Below are 13,547 nucleotides of genomic sequence, written 5' to 3' on the forward strand. Positions count from 1 at the left end.
CATGCAAATAGACCCACTAAGTTTGTCTTCCATGTGACTTTGCATTGTGGGAGGTGGGTATGTGTTTTTCTTCTTCTACCTATATTTTAAAATAAAAAGAATTATGTTGGCCAAGCCCTTGAAGAAAATCTGCCTTAGAAAGGACTGAGTGCTGTGATCACAAGTGCAGAGGGGCACCGCTCTGGAGGCCAGAGCGGAGGACCAGAAAAGGCTTGCTGCATGTGTGGTTGGGTTGGCAGCTCGTGGCGGGAGTCCTGCCTCAGCCCGACTGCTGTGCAGGGAAAGTGCCGGGGCTTGGGGCAAGATGCGGTACAGTGGGGGGACGGAAGGGGAGCAGGTGACTAAGATTTAGGCACTGCAGTGTCTGACTTACCAGCTAAATTCTAGCTTTGATCCACACATTTACTCATCACGTTTCACATTTCTGCAGCACAAAGCAGAGCTGAATCCAGGACTGTGGAAACCATAGTAGCAGCCTGTACATTGAACTACGCTTCATGCAGATATAGAAAGCACATTCCTTTCCTCCTCTCCCTTCCTCGCCCTTCAGCGTACAACAAATGGGAGAATTCAATTCCTTCTTTTCATTTAAGGTTAGGGTGACTATTGGTGAGGCTGAAAAGATGGATAACCCCATTAAAACTTTTTTTTTTTCTTTCTCAGTGTGCATAGATAATTTTTGCTCTGCTCGTACATTATTAAAACTGTGAGGCCAGATTCTCAGCAGGGGCAAAGTGATGTAACTCCGTGAAAATCAATTAAGTTATGAGGATTTAAACAACAGAGAATTTCACTCCTCCGCCACTTGCATCTTAGGCACTAGTACGCTTTTTTTTTTTTTCCCAGATGTGATTATGTACGTATTTGCTAAGAATCACGGCTTACAGAAAATGTGAAGTGGTAGGAAGTATTGCCACATAGAAAAACAGAAGAAGAAAAAGCAGAAGAGGAAAGATTTTCCCCAGCAACCAGCAACAATCCCTCAGTGTTTTAGTTTTCCAGCTTAATGATACATAATTTTAGCTTCTTTAAAAACAAATCATGGTAATGGAGCCTCTGATTTGTGTTTCTTTTCTCTTTCTAAATAAAATGTTTAAATATTTATTGCAAATAAGGGCATTTATGTATCGCATTCTGCAACAGCCCTTCACTAACGAATAGTTTCTTGCATGCCATTTGTAGCTGTAGAGTTGCCACTGCCACCATTCACTAACTGAGAGGCATCATAAACATCAGACTTTAACATCATTACATTTTCTGCCTCTCGGATGGGATTTGTGTTCTGTTTCCAGATTCTATTACTGGATGTGTTTCCCTGGCTGGAAGGGATAAAAAAAAGGGGAGAAAGGAAAGAAAGTATAAACAATGTTTTTATTAAACCTTTCTCTTAGCTTTACGCAAGCTTTTTTTTTTTTTTCTTCCCCCTTTTGTAGACTCCATGTATTTTTAATGATTTCTCTGTTGCTTGTAGAAAGTTGAGAGGATGAGAGAAGGAAAGAGAGAGCACTCAGATAGAATAATTCAATTTTCTACTTTGTGAAGAGAAAAATCTGTCTCTGGGCTACATCTAAAAAAATAATAAAAAATGATGTTTTCCCTTTGTAGCTTCTAATACATTTTATTTAAAGAAAAAAAGCCCTTTTTAATCTCTGCTTCCTTTTTGGAAAATGAAGTCATGTGCTTTGCAAAATCACAGAAGCGGGTGGTGCACATACTTGAATTTGTAAGGGAACAGGAGAATTTTACAATGGAGCAGAAGATAACTTAGAAGAAAAACAAGCCTCCGATAAAGCAAAGTCACAGAGCCGTTATACTAAGCCTCCTTTTGTGTCACATAAGGGAACTGGGGAAGAAGGGAAGGGGAGGAGAGAATATAATGTGTCTTTCTCATACTATAATTAGATGACTTAGTAATCATATTTGCATAATGACAATTACCTTGGTAAATTCTTGAGCACTATCAATTTTTGCAATGTTTTTCTGTGTCTGTCAAAGGCGACATTTTACACAGAGGAGCTGGGGTTCGTATCCCCAGGTATATCCAGGTAGTAGCTTTTGGTGGGAGTTTGGTGCTGAGGAAATAGTACCAACTGCTACTGAAGGTGAAACCACCGCTCTCTGTGCCAACTTTGGGAACGGAAGCCTGGTGCTGCTGGTGATTGCGGAGATCCTGTGTTACCTATGAGCCATGACATGTAGAAACCCACCACTGCCAATGTGAAAATGTTTGTAGGGGGAGTGATGGCTGCACCTGCTGAAAGGCTCCAGGAGGTGCTTCTTCCAGCACAGGCGCTGTACCCAAAGCGATGGAAATTTGACATCCTGAGGGTCAGAGCAACCTAGGCAACTTTTACAAATGTAGTATGCCTTTACCTCTCACACTTATAGGGCAAAGAATATATATTCATATTTTTTTACTGATACAGAAGGATAAGGTGGGAGAGCAATTTCCAAGTGCCTCCCACACATTGCTCAGTCTTGGGAGAGGTGGGAAGACATGACACAACAAACTAGAGGATTGCCTCTACTCCACTTATTCTGTTTTTCATACCCTTTAGGCTAATGTGCACTGAGAACTGGCTCAATCCACCCACCTGAAAAAATGGGAGCCGGAAATTTATTTCAGCGTCTACCTATGTTCAGATCTGACTTTCACAACAGAAAGTGTAACAGACATGTACTTGTGTCTAGAAGTCATTGTACTGGTGTACATCAAACTGGTGACTGGTCATCATGTGGAACGCTGCTGACTGAAAGGAGAAACAGGTGCGAATCAAGGAGAGCTTTATTAAATTGCTACCTAAAAAGAGGTCTAAGCTTGATGATGTACACCAGTTTACATCTTTGTATCAAATCTTCAGCTATGCTTGATCCCTTATTCTGATGTTGTAACGTTTGAAATGTGTTCCTTTCTTGCTTTTCGCTGGAATTGGGAGAAAGGACATATCAATGTTTTCTTGAAAATGTAGACATTATGTTTCACAGCTTGCTTGATGCAGCTCAACGCTATTCTTATTATTACCATTGCAAGCCACTTCTTATACTGAAAAAGAGCAGGCAAAACAGCGTCTGAGCAATGACTTAGCTGTGGCTGTACTGCATATAATTACCTCTCTGCTTTAACGTTTGCTCAGGTTGAACGTTGGTTTTGCTTAGGGTAGATCACGAGCTGAGTACTCACAGACGTCAGTGGGATTTGATCTCAGTGTAAAACTGGCTCTGCGCCTGACTTTTGGTGTATTATCCACTGCTTACTGTCAGAGGGAAAACCCTGCTCAACTCATGCAGTTTAAATCAAACTAGGTTTGAAGCAGTTTATTCATTTATTGACAGCATGTGATTAAATGGAGAGCAGGGAACTATATTCAGAATCAATATCAACAATATTGCAGATAAACTGCAATATTAGTCACTTCTAAAATGCTAATAAGCACTTAAAATTTCTAAACACCCACCTGTAACACCCAAAAGTTTTAATCCCACAAAGATACATGCACACATCTCAGTCCTACCTCCACCTGCTCTGCTCCTGTGACCCCCAACACACGTGTGCTGGTGACAAAGCCTCTGAAAGGTCCCTTCTGCACCCCCTGGTGTAGGTCTCCACATGTCTCACTCCCACTAACGGAGCGCAGGCTGCCCCCAGCACCCGTCCCGTGGGAGGGGGCTCTGCCTTTCTGTGGAGAAGCTGGTGGGGCAGCTGGAGGCAGTGCCCAGCCTGGGTGCCTCTCTCTGGCTCTCCCTTCCCTCCCCAAGGTCTCTCCATTCCTGTTGCAAATTATTCATGGTTCTTTTAAACTTCAAGCTGTCTCCTCATTTTCTCAAAAAAAAAAAAAAAAAAAAAAAAAAAAGAAGGAGCAAATTGCCTAGTTCTTCCCTGGTTACTGTTTAATTGTGCTGATGGTTGTTTTGTGCAAACTACCATCACTGGTTAATTCCTTCTTAGCGTTACCAGTTTTGGGGCACCTAAACTTGCCACAGTGTCTTTTCCATACCTCTAAGGTGTGCTTAGCCAGCACAAAGAGGCTCCGACAATGCTGGAAGGGTTTTGATGAAGTGACTCACTGACATTACAGTAGTTCATGTTTTAAAGAGCTGTAGCAGAGACCATGTTCAGGACTTGCTCTGCTTTGTGACTTGCTGAGGAATGAAAACTCCCTATCTCCTAACAACTGTATTTTAGAGAAGGTGAATAATGATTATTGACACAAAATTACTAATAATTTACTGCTGAAGACCATTTTGAAACTCCAGCTAGCCCCATATTAACGCTATTCAAGGGTACAAGTGAGGAGGTGTATTTTAATAGTAATACGCAAGGACTGATGCATTTAGCTGCCATTAGTGTTAACAGGAGTTATTCGCATGAAGCCATGCATATCGAGGAGTATGCCTTGTACATAGGAAATTCAAGCTGTCCTATTTAAAGCACAGAAGAACAGTTTACTAAAAAACAGCTGACTTGTTGCAGGATGGCCATTCTGGCTCAGGAGACTTTTTTCCAGCTGCAAACTCCCCACTTTTCAAAGTACCTACTGTTTGCTGCTGCCTGCAAAGAGCATCTAAAGGTTTTTTCAGGGACTCTGTTTATCTGGGGTCGGCTTCTCAGTCAGGAAGCAATCTTTTTTGGTGCTGAACTGCTACTGACAAATCTAACTGGTGTCTTAAATACTGGAGGAATTCCTGCAGCGTTGTAGACCTGTGTGGTGTTGGTTTGCTACTTGCAGGAAATTAGGGTACATTCCATGAACTAGAAATAAACTAAAAAGTCTAAAATGTTCTGTAAGCATTTTGGAGGGCTAGCATAGAGTCATGTTCTTTTAAAGAAGACTATTCTATTGTTTTATTAATTTTGATTTACCCAAAGGAGTACAGGCTCATTTTAAATTCTGATTTCCACAGCAGCCATAAAAAAACCCAAAACACAAATCCCTTCAGCAGGAGGAATATAAAAAAAGATTTTAGAATGGAAATCTACAAATCTGCTGCAGACCTAAGAACCTCTTCTTGTTTGCTGCTCAAGTTGTTTAATGGAACTAACAAAGGTGTCAAATAGGAGGAACAGAACCCCAAGTTTATTACCTGAATTGATGGAGATTCGTTTCTCATTCAGTTGAGTATTCTCACTTTGCCTAAGGCTAGTAGTCCTCTAAAAGCTCTAGTCTCATTGTGAAGAGAAAAAATCCCCCAGGAGAGCAATTCGGAGTGGTTAAACTGGGCTTTGGCTCTGAATTGCCATTTAGAGAGCATCTCTCTCTACTCTGCTGACTGAGTTGAATCCCGTGGAGAGCTAGTGGCCTCCCTAGGCAAAAGCTGGTTTATGGAAATACCCACCACCGTGTCTTACTGGCTCCCTAAAGGCCTGGACAATAATACCAACCAAGGGAACTATTTCTTAAATCCTCTTGCCTAAAGGCTTCAGATTTCCTATTAAGATTTAGAATTTGCCATGCTGGTTCATGTTGGTTTTGCCATTAAAAATATTTTAATGTATTTTTGTTGGTAAATCCAGTTTTCTGTAAAATAGAGAGTGCTTCTCATGAAAAGCAGAGCTCCTGTACTCTGCCAGATACATGGTTTTTTTTGTTTAAGTGTTTTATGTAGGTGTTAATTCATTGCTTCCCTGCACTGTTAATGATTTAGTTCCAGGTTTGTTGGGAAGCATTCTTGGGGTTGAGCATAGGTGAATGTGATACAAATTGCAGCTAGCATTGTTGCTTACATGACTTTCAGTATAGCACCCTTGGGGAGTATGTATTAAGCAGATACATTAATATGACAGGACCTGTTTCACTGGGTTTGTGTTCTGAAAGAGAAGGTGAAACGGGAAATGCAGCAAGCAGGTAGGATGAAGTAAGTGATTTGAGGAGACCCCCAGCTGATACAATAGCTCAGATCTACCAAAATCAATAGCAGTCCATGAGGCCTTCAAGAGACCAAATGTCTCACTGAAAATTTCATAAATTCTGTTTCTTTGAGAACTTTTATTCTCAGTGCACTTTCAACCATCACACTAAACCCATTCCTGTTAAATAGCAGGCAGTAATCTTCTCTTTTGCATGTACTCTGCCCATTTATCTTTATTAATTTTACTGAATGAGCCTGCCCTGTTTGATACTATTGATTATGAACATAAAACTTTTTAATTATGATTAAGGCAATGTTTTCTTCTTTCTGACATTGCATATTCTTCTAGTGCTTCCGCTTATTGTTAATTAGGACGCCGGCATTTTCCAGTCTGCCAGCCAAATCAGTGCTTAGTAGCATGGATAAATACTGGTATGGACATAGGAATATTATGCCCTCTGCTGAGCGAGGCGAAGAAGACTTAGTGTAATCCTTATAATTTAAGAAAGGATGGATCAGGACACTTCCATGATGCTCAAAAGAGCAGTGAGAGAAAGACCTACTCAATGCACAAATCAGGTTGCTTTTTCTGTGTCAGGGTGCCTGCAAGATACTACACGATATTTCATCTGTTCAACCATATGTTGGTTTGGGTCATTTCTGACTTGTTCAGAGAAGAAGCCCAAGTGTATCCAGTCAGATAATAAATACAGGATAATTTGCTGGGTAATTTTAGGATACCTGGTAGGATAAATGGTTGAAAGCTTGATATTGGCTTAATTCTGTTCCCACTCAAGACAGTGAAAAAGTCTTCTGGATTTCACCATTGAAGTAAGGCTTAAGTTAATGGTAAGTCAATTTTGAAAATCCTAACCTCAGCATGTATAACCATTCATTTCTTGCATCCAGTCTGTTTCATTTGATTATTCACACCTGCCTTTGGTAATATGGTATAGCATAGCTAGCTAGACCAAATACAAAACACCTTCCTCGAGAAGCAGTCAGCATTACTGATGATTCAGATGCTATTTCAGGATACTATTCTTAGCAACTCAAGTTGTTCACGATTTGATGTGAAATTCTGCTAACTTGTAGACTTTCGTGAATTCAGTTTTGCAAGACATCTTAAAGATCTGGCTGGTCTGCAGGTGTACATCTTAACTGTTATGGATATGATGTCCCTAACAAAATCAAACTTTGAATGTATTAAATTTTCAATAATTCTATAGTTAGTATTTAGCTGGCAAGGTGCTAGAGGATTGTGAATCCAAATTCAGAAGCTGCAACAGGAGTCATTTAGTACTATAATAAAAAGATCTTTGAAACCCATTAGGCTTCTGCTTGATAGGAAGTACCACAGAAACAGCTTCTCTAATTGTCCTCCATTGCTTCCTGGGTAAAGGAATGGTTAAAGTACAACAGCACATAAACAGATAAAACCTTTTCTAACTTTAAAACATTGCCTTTTGTCTAACTCGTATGTAAAGTATTAATACTCTACTCCCAAGTATTCCTCTAACCCCAAAAAGTTGCCACAACCGTGTCTTAAAGTAATGCTGTGTTTTTTTTCTCATGTGTCAGGGACCTGCGTTTTTTGGGTAGGAGGCTGAAAATTCTATTACTGAAGGTATAGGCTGATAGCGATAATTTACTTTCTATGCTGTTCTGATTCATTATAATGTGTGCATATCTTCTACACCGGTAACATGGACTAATTTACAAATGTCTTTCAGTGCATCTTCCCAATATTCACATTTAAAAACAAAGAAATGTTGCTGTTATGATCCATAAAGATTAGGTTCTTTTAGCTTTTTCTTTTATCCAAAATATGAGACATGTTTCTGAAATGGAATGGAAGCTTCTTATTTTCGTACTAAAGTTTTTATTAATGCCCTTTGCTGTGGTAGTCTTTATTAATACCCTTTGCTGTGTTCTTATAAGTGGCTTACATTTTTCCAGTTTCAAAATTATATTGATGTTTGATCAGAGCTTTCCGCAAGGAGCAGGAGATCTCAGGACTGTAAGTCTTTAGGAAGTGTTCACATTTTTAATATGCTTCAGATGATTACTATTAATGGTTCTGGTGCTGTGAAGATTGTGGAGTCTGTGCAGGAAGGAGATGGGGGCACGTCTCCTGCGGGGTCTCCTAGTCACTGTGCCAAGCTTCCAGCCAGTTGGAGAGGAGAGAAGAATATTCTTCTCCCTAGTGCCTCAGTGTTGCTTTTATTGATGGTAATGAGAGCTATCTAAAAATAATGACTGCATGCGCAAAGTCAGTTACCTAAATATATATTTTGACTCCTAAAAAACTTTATTAATTCTTTGTAGATCCTCACTATTTTTCACAAGTATCTGTAGTTACAGCCCCTTATTATGTATTTAGGAAAACTAAATCTAGAGTATGCATTTGTATACATTGTCTTAATTACTTTCACAAAGTGTAACTGGAGTGGGAGTGCTTGTGTTTGTGCGTTGTCCATTTAGCACGTAGATCATTCCAATGGCATACAATTGTGCTTATCAACACCGTGACAGCGCAACGGCTGCCTGCTGCTGTGCAAATACTAAAGCAAAGTCAAGGGAGTTTTTTTTCAAAGCAAGAGACTCCGATCCCACAATATCACTATTTTACTACATCGACATGATATCTGTGCCTTTATTGCATGACATCCATGTCTACATGGATGGGTGTGGACGCTCAGGTGTCCTTTCTGCCCTTGCTCGGAGCTAGCTGGATGTGAGCCAGCTCTGTCCTGGAAGCTGTAGCCGGTAACGTCTCCCTCAGAGCTGTGACCTAGTAAACAACCTCTGCTGAGGCTACTTTGCCATATTAACTGCCGTCCTGCGCCATGTTAGTACACCTCTGTGGCTTCTAGATTGAATTGAGGTCTCTCCAAGCCAGCTACGAGCATGAGCAGCGCAGGCACATGCCTTAACCTGTCACTGTGGACACACCTTGAGTAACTGAACGATGTTATTCCTCTGGAAGGCTGTAGGTGCAAAAAGTTGACGGTTTGTTCCCACATTATTCTGTTTGGCTCAGGCAGTCAGAGAGGGCTGCTTACACCCCTGTGGCTTCTTTATAATGCAACAGCATCTAGGAGTCACGGGCATGGTTTAGCCCTCCACTATATAAGAAGCTGGAACAAGAGAGAAATTCTTTGGTAAACAGAAATCTGACTTAAATTCAGTGTTCTCATGATTTTGAGCCAGTAAAGCTCTGGTCTGAACAGCTGGGCCAGATGTGACTTGAATTCTGTATACAACCAGCCCATTTCTGAAAACAAAAGTATTTGAGTGCTTCAGAGTTTTCTCATATCAAAAAGCTATTTTTCTGCATTCTGGAGTATGAGCTAATTAAGCTCAGTTTTAGTTCCATTTAATTTTGATAGAAATAGATAAATTACATATTCAAAAAGATTTTATTTAGTAAAACCCAATTATTGTGGGTGAAAGGAATATGGGGCAATGATTCATTGCATTTACTGCTAGACAAAAATCTCATCATACAGTTTAATGTAAAAATCACTGCCTGCTGCACAGTTAGGACATGAAAAAGCCAATGCACCATTTAAAGCACATCAGAAGCAAAAAGACAATACAGTTCAGGAACTCTGCAAAAGAGATGAAACTCTTTTTTTTTATTGAAGAAGAAATAATTTATATATTTTCATCACATGGAAACTGCAGAGCACATCAAAATCAAATGTTTTAAATTCTAAGTTAAAAAGAGATACAGTTCAGGCTGATTGTTGCCTGCAGGAAATCTTCCAGGATGTTTTCTGACGTTCTAAATATAAAATATACCATGTGAGAAATGTTTGATTCATTCTGAAGCTTGTGATGAATGTTCGCCAGGAACCATCGACCATTACCTCGTCTCAAGAGGAATCAAATTGGAGCTTTCCCAGAGAAAGCAGAGGTAGACCTCTGAAGTCCGGTATTTAATCTAACTTCCTGGTGCACCTTTAATCTTGCCTGAATAGATAAAGCAAACTTGTCTTCACAGCTTGGTGAGAAATGACCACTGTTCACAGTGAGTCTGTAACTGTGGAAATGTAATTGTTGGTAAACAAGGACAGTGGATTGGTACTAAAGTTGCTTATTCTTTTTTTTTTTTAATTCCCTTTTTTCATTCAAAACTTTTTTTTTTTTCTTTCAAAAGAATGGGGGAAAAACCATCCCAACCCTTTCTTCATTCAAAGGACAGGAGAATCCTCTGTCTTGAAAATGGTCTTCATAGATCTGCCTCTTTCCCTGTTTCTTTCTGCAACAGGAATTTCAGGTAGAAGTTGAAAGTCTGCTGTTGAATGCCAGAAGAGATAAAAGGACAGGTACAAAAGTCCACAAACATGCCTTATTTATAGACTGTGTGGCCCGAAAACAGACACACATTCTTAAGGTATTTTGAATATTACACAGGACGAAGGTAATTGGACTGGAAACCCAAATTGAATGAAACTTTACCAAGTATGAAAACTTAAACAAGATGTGCTGTGAGATTTAAATCAGTTTGTGTGAAGTTTAAAAAACAATAATAGACAAAAGCAACATCTAAATGTGTGATGCTTTTACAGAATTGTGACCTGGCCTTCATATTAATGTTAACAGTTCAAACTTATTAATATTTTCTCATACATTTACCATTCTTTTGAGAAAGTTCTTGGTTTATTTCTGGCTACTGCTCATATTTTATTTTTCTGGAACCTCTCTTCCTTCCTTCCAGAAAAACAAAAACATGGGAATTTCAATTTAAAAGGTCAAGTCAGTATTTGTTGCCTTTTAACTGCAGCTTTCTATTATAAATTGTTGCTGAGAAATTAATTGGAAAAAGCCAAGAGGGTATTCTTCATGACATTATTCCAGGGCGTAGTTTTCAAGCTGTTTACTACAGAGACAACACCACATTACAAGTTCTGTCCACATGTAAGATAGCATGCACTGGGGCATAATGATAAGCAGATGGCATTATTTGCAGTGGAAATAATAGCAACCAGAAGCATTGCTGCCTACATTATTTTGCGACTGCTTTTATATTATGTTGTGTTAAAGTGTGGAACGTTGTGTACTTTCCCTATGCAAGGCATAGGTATTTATAGCAAGTGGTGAGAGAGCTGCTGGTGATAAGTAAACAGAGAGCAGTTATTTGGAAGTAGGTGGTATTTAAAAACAACACAACCACGGTAGTCACTAACAAAAGACAAAACAAATACTAGTGCAATATTCCAGGAAATGGAGGGAAGATTAAATTGGCTGTTGGTTCTGCCATTAAAGATGTTGTTTCTGAAAGGCTTTATATGAATATGCCATTCAGAAAATCTGAAGCTTCTAACTTTTATTACCAATAATACTGCCTAATTTACCACCGCCATCTGCCTGGCAATTATTGCTGGAAGTAGTGCATCCAAGGCAGTTTATTTCAGAGAATGACATTATAGGACATGCCTGCATTGTGAGATGGAGTGTGATAGGGAGATTCCCAGGCTAGCAGAGACCTAAGTTGCATATTTTACATATACATATGCACACACAAATATATGTAGGTGTGTGCATAGAGACACGGTATATCTCTATGTATGGACAGATACATAATAGTGTAGAACTGAGATTTACGCCACTTCATTACAGTAGACCTTTGCCAGGTTAGTGCAATGTTTCCCACTTGAGACTTAAATAAAGCTCTGTGTTGGAAAAAAATAAAGCAAGCAATTTCGCATATTATTAAAATTATTTCCTTTGGAAAGACATCTTTGCATGAACTTGGAGTTGTATTTCCGCTAGATATATGTCCTCGTTGCCTTCTGCACTTGGAGCTAGACTGTACCTTTTTTAGAGTCGCCAATACATTGAAAGAGATGGTGCAGAAGGGACTTCCATCTGTGGCAAGTCCCAAAGGCATTCAGTCTCCAAAGGCACGAAGGACCATATGCAACAGTGGCAACGGTACCTGCTGGAAGACTACAGCATGTCCTCCCTCTAGCGCTGGCTCAAAACAGCTGGTGTGGAAAAAGGATGGGCAATGAACACAAGTCAGACTGTTCCCTCCTGTGCTGTAGAGCATGGCTAGCTGATTTTCTTTCTTCTTACCTCTGATGTGAAGAGGAGGATGTTGTGTCACTGTGGACTGCAATGGGAGGTGAACTTCAGGAATTGCAAATTCAGTGCAACTGCTAATTGGGAGGAAAGACAGCAGAGCTGAGAAGCTAATGTGTGTGGTACATGCTGCTGTACTCCACAGAGGATGCAGTCAGAGGAGAACCACCACGCTCTTGGGAACTGAGGCTTTTGGAGTAAAAAGGAATTCTGTGCATCCAATCAGAGGAAAAAAGGAATTATTTTTGAATCAGCTGTGAGAAATATGTTGCCTTTGTAAACTCTTCTGGTAAAAAATTCAATAGTAATAATAATTAAAAAAATAATAGTAATACATACTTAATTTATTTATGGTCTCATATTTTGGACATTGTTCCAGGGATTCTACCACTGAAATGTGATAACCTGATAAGAAGGATCACCAAAGTAATTCAGTATTCTCATTTATTTGTATTATGGTAGTGGCAAGAGATCTGAGAACTTAGAAGAGTCACTCAAGTAATGCAGTGTAGGGGGCAATCCTTGCACTAAAGAGCTTACAGTCTCAGCAGGTGTAACAATCAAGAGACAGGAGAAGGAAAACACTTTCACCTTCATTTTGTGCATGAGAAACAAAGCCTCTGCCCCAAAACTGGGATTTCCAGATATCTCTGGAGTTTGGATTGCAACCCAGAAAGACACAGAAGCACGTGCTCAGACTTATGCAGTAAGCTCTCTAGCACTGAAAGCAATAGGAACTACCCCCCAAAATATTAGGATCTTTGTTCCCATGAGTTGCTCAAGGATGTAAAGGGCCGAGTTAGAAATTAAACTAGAACCTAGCAGATGATTTAGCCACAATACTGACTTCTTCTGAAACCTGATTTCCTCTCTAGGGTTCAGCTTGCACCACTGGTGACTGTAAAATGGCATAGACAAGTACAGGAGCCCTACATTAGCTGTGCTGAGGACTCTTATCTGGTTAGCTGTGTCAGCATGGACATCAGCAAAGATAGCATTTTGCTCTTCATGCTGACTGTCTCTGCCGTTCAAAGCTAGACTTCGCTGAACTAGCTAGTGTGAAACTAGCTTGGCTATGTCTGCAGCACACATCTGCCACAACAGCTTCAGCAGACAGACTCTAAGATCTGAAAAGCAACATCATAGTCAGTTAGAAAAGTTATGCTACGAAGAAATACTAGCAAAGGTCCTGAGGAAACTTATCATTCACGCCTTCTAAGCTTACATGAAGTATTGTCTATCTCTATGTGAACTGAACTGTTGCAATCATAAAAAGGCTGTAACAGAATGAAAAGACAGTGATTCTGTTGTATCCAGAAGAAAAAAGAAATCAATGTGGAAAAAGAAAAAAGCCAATTGTAAAGTGTAAAGGCTGTACCAATTAGTTCTCTAATATATGGCCTTTTGAAGTGTCAAAGAGCATTTTTAAGCGGGACTTTTTTTCTTCTATTTGAATAGATGAACTGCTTAATTCTACGGAAGCAATCATGTGAAGCCAAAAGACTGTATTAAAAAAAAAAAAGTTCCTTTTGAAGTCCAACATCAATGTGTTATAAATTTGAGGTACTCTATTATCATAAAGGATCCTGTACATCCCAGCATTTTAC

This window comes from Rissa tridactyla, chromosome 2, assembly GCF_028500815.1.
Source record: "Rissa tridactyla isolate bRisTri1 chromosome 2, bRisTri1.patW.cur.20221130, whole genome shotgun sequence".
In the NCBI taxonomy this organism is placed as follows: domain Eukaryota; kingdom Metazoa; phylum Chordata; class Aves; order Charadriiformes; family Laridae; genus Rissa; species Rissa tridactyla.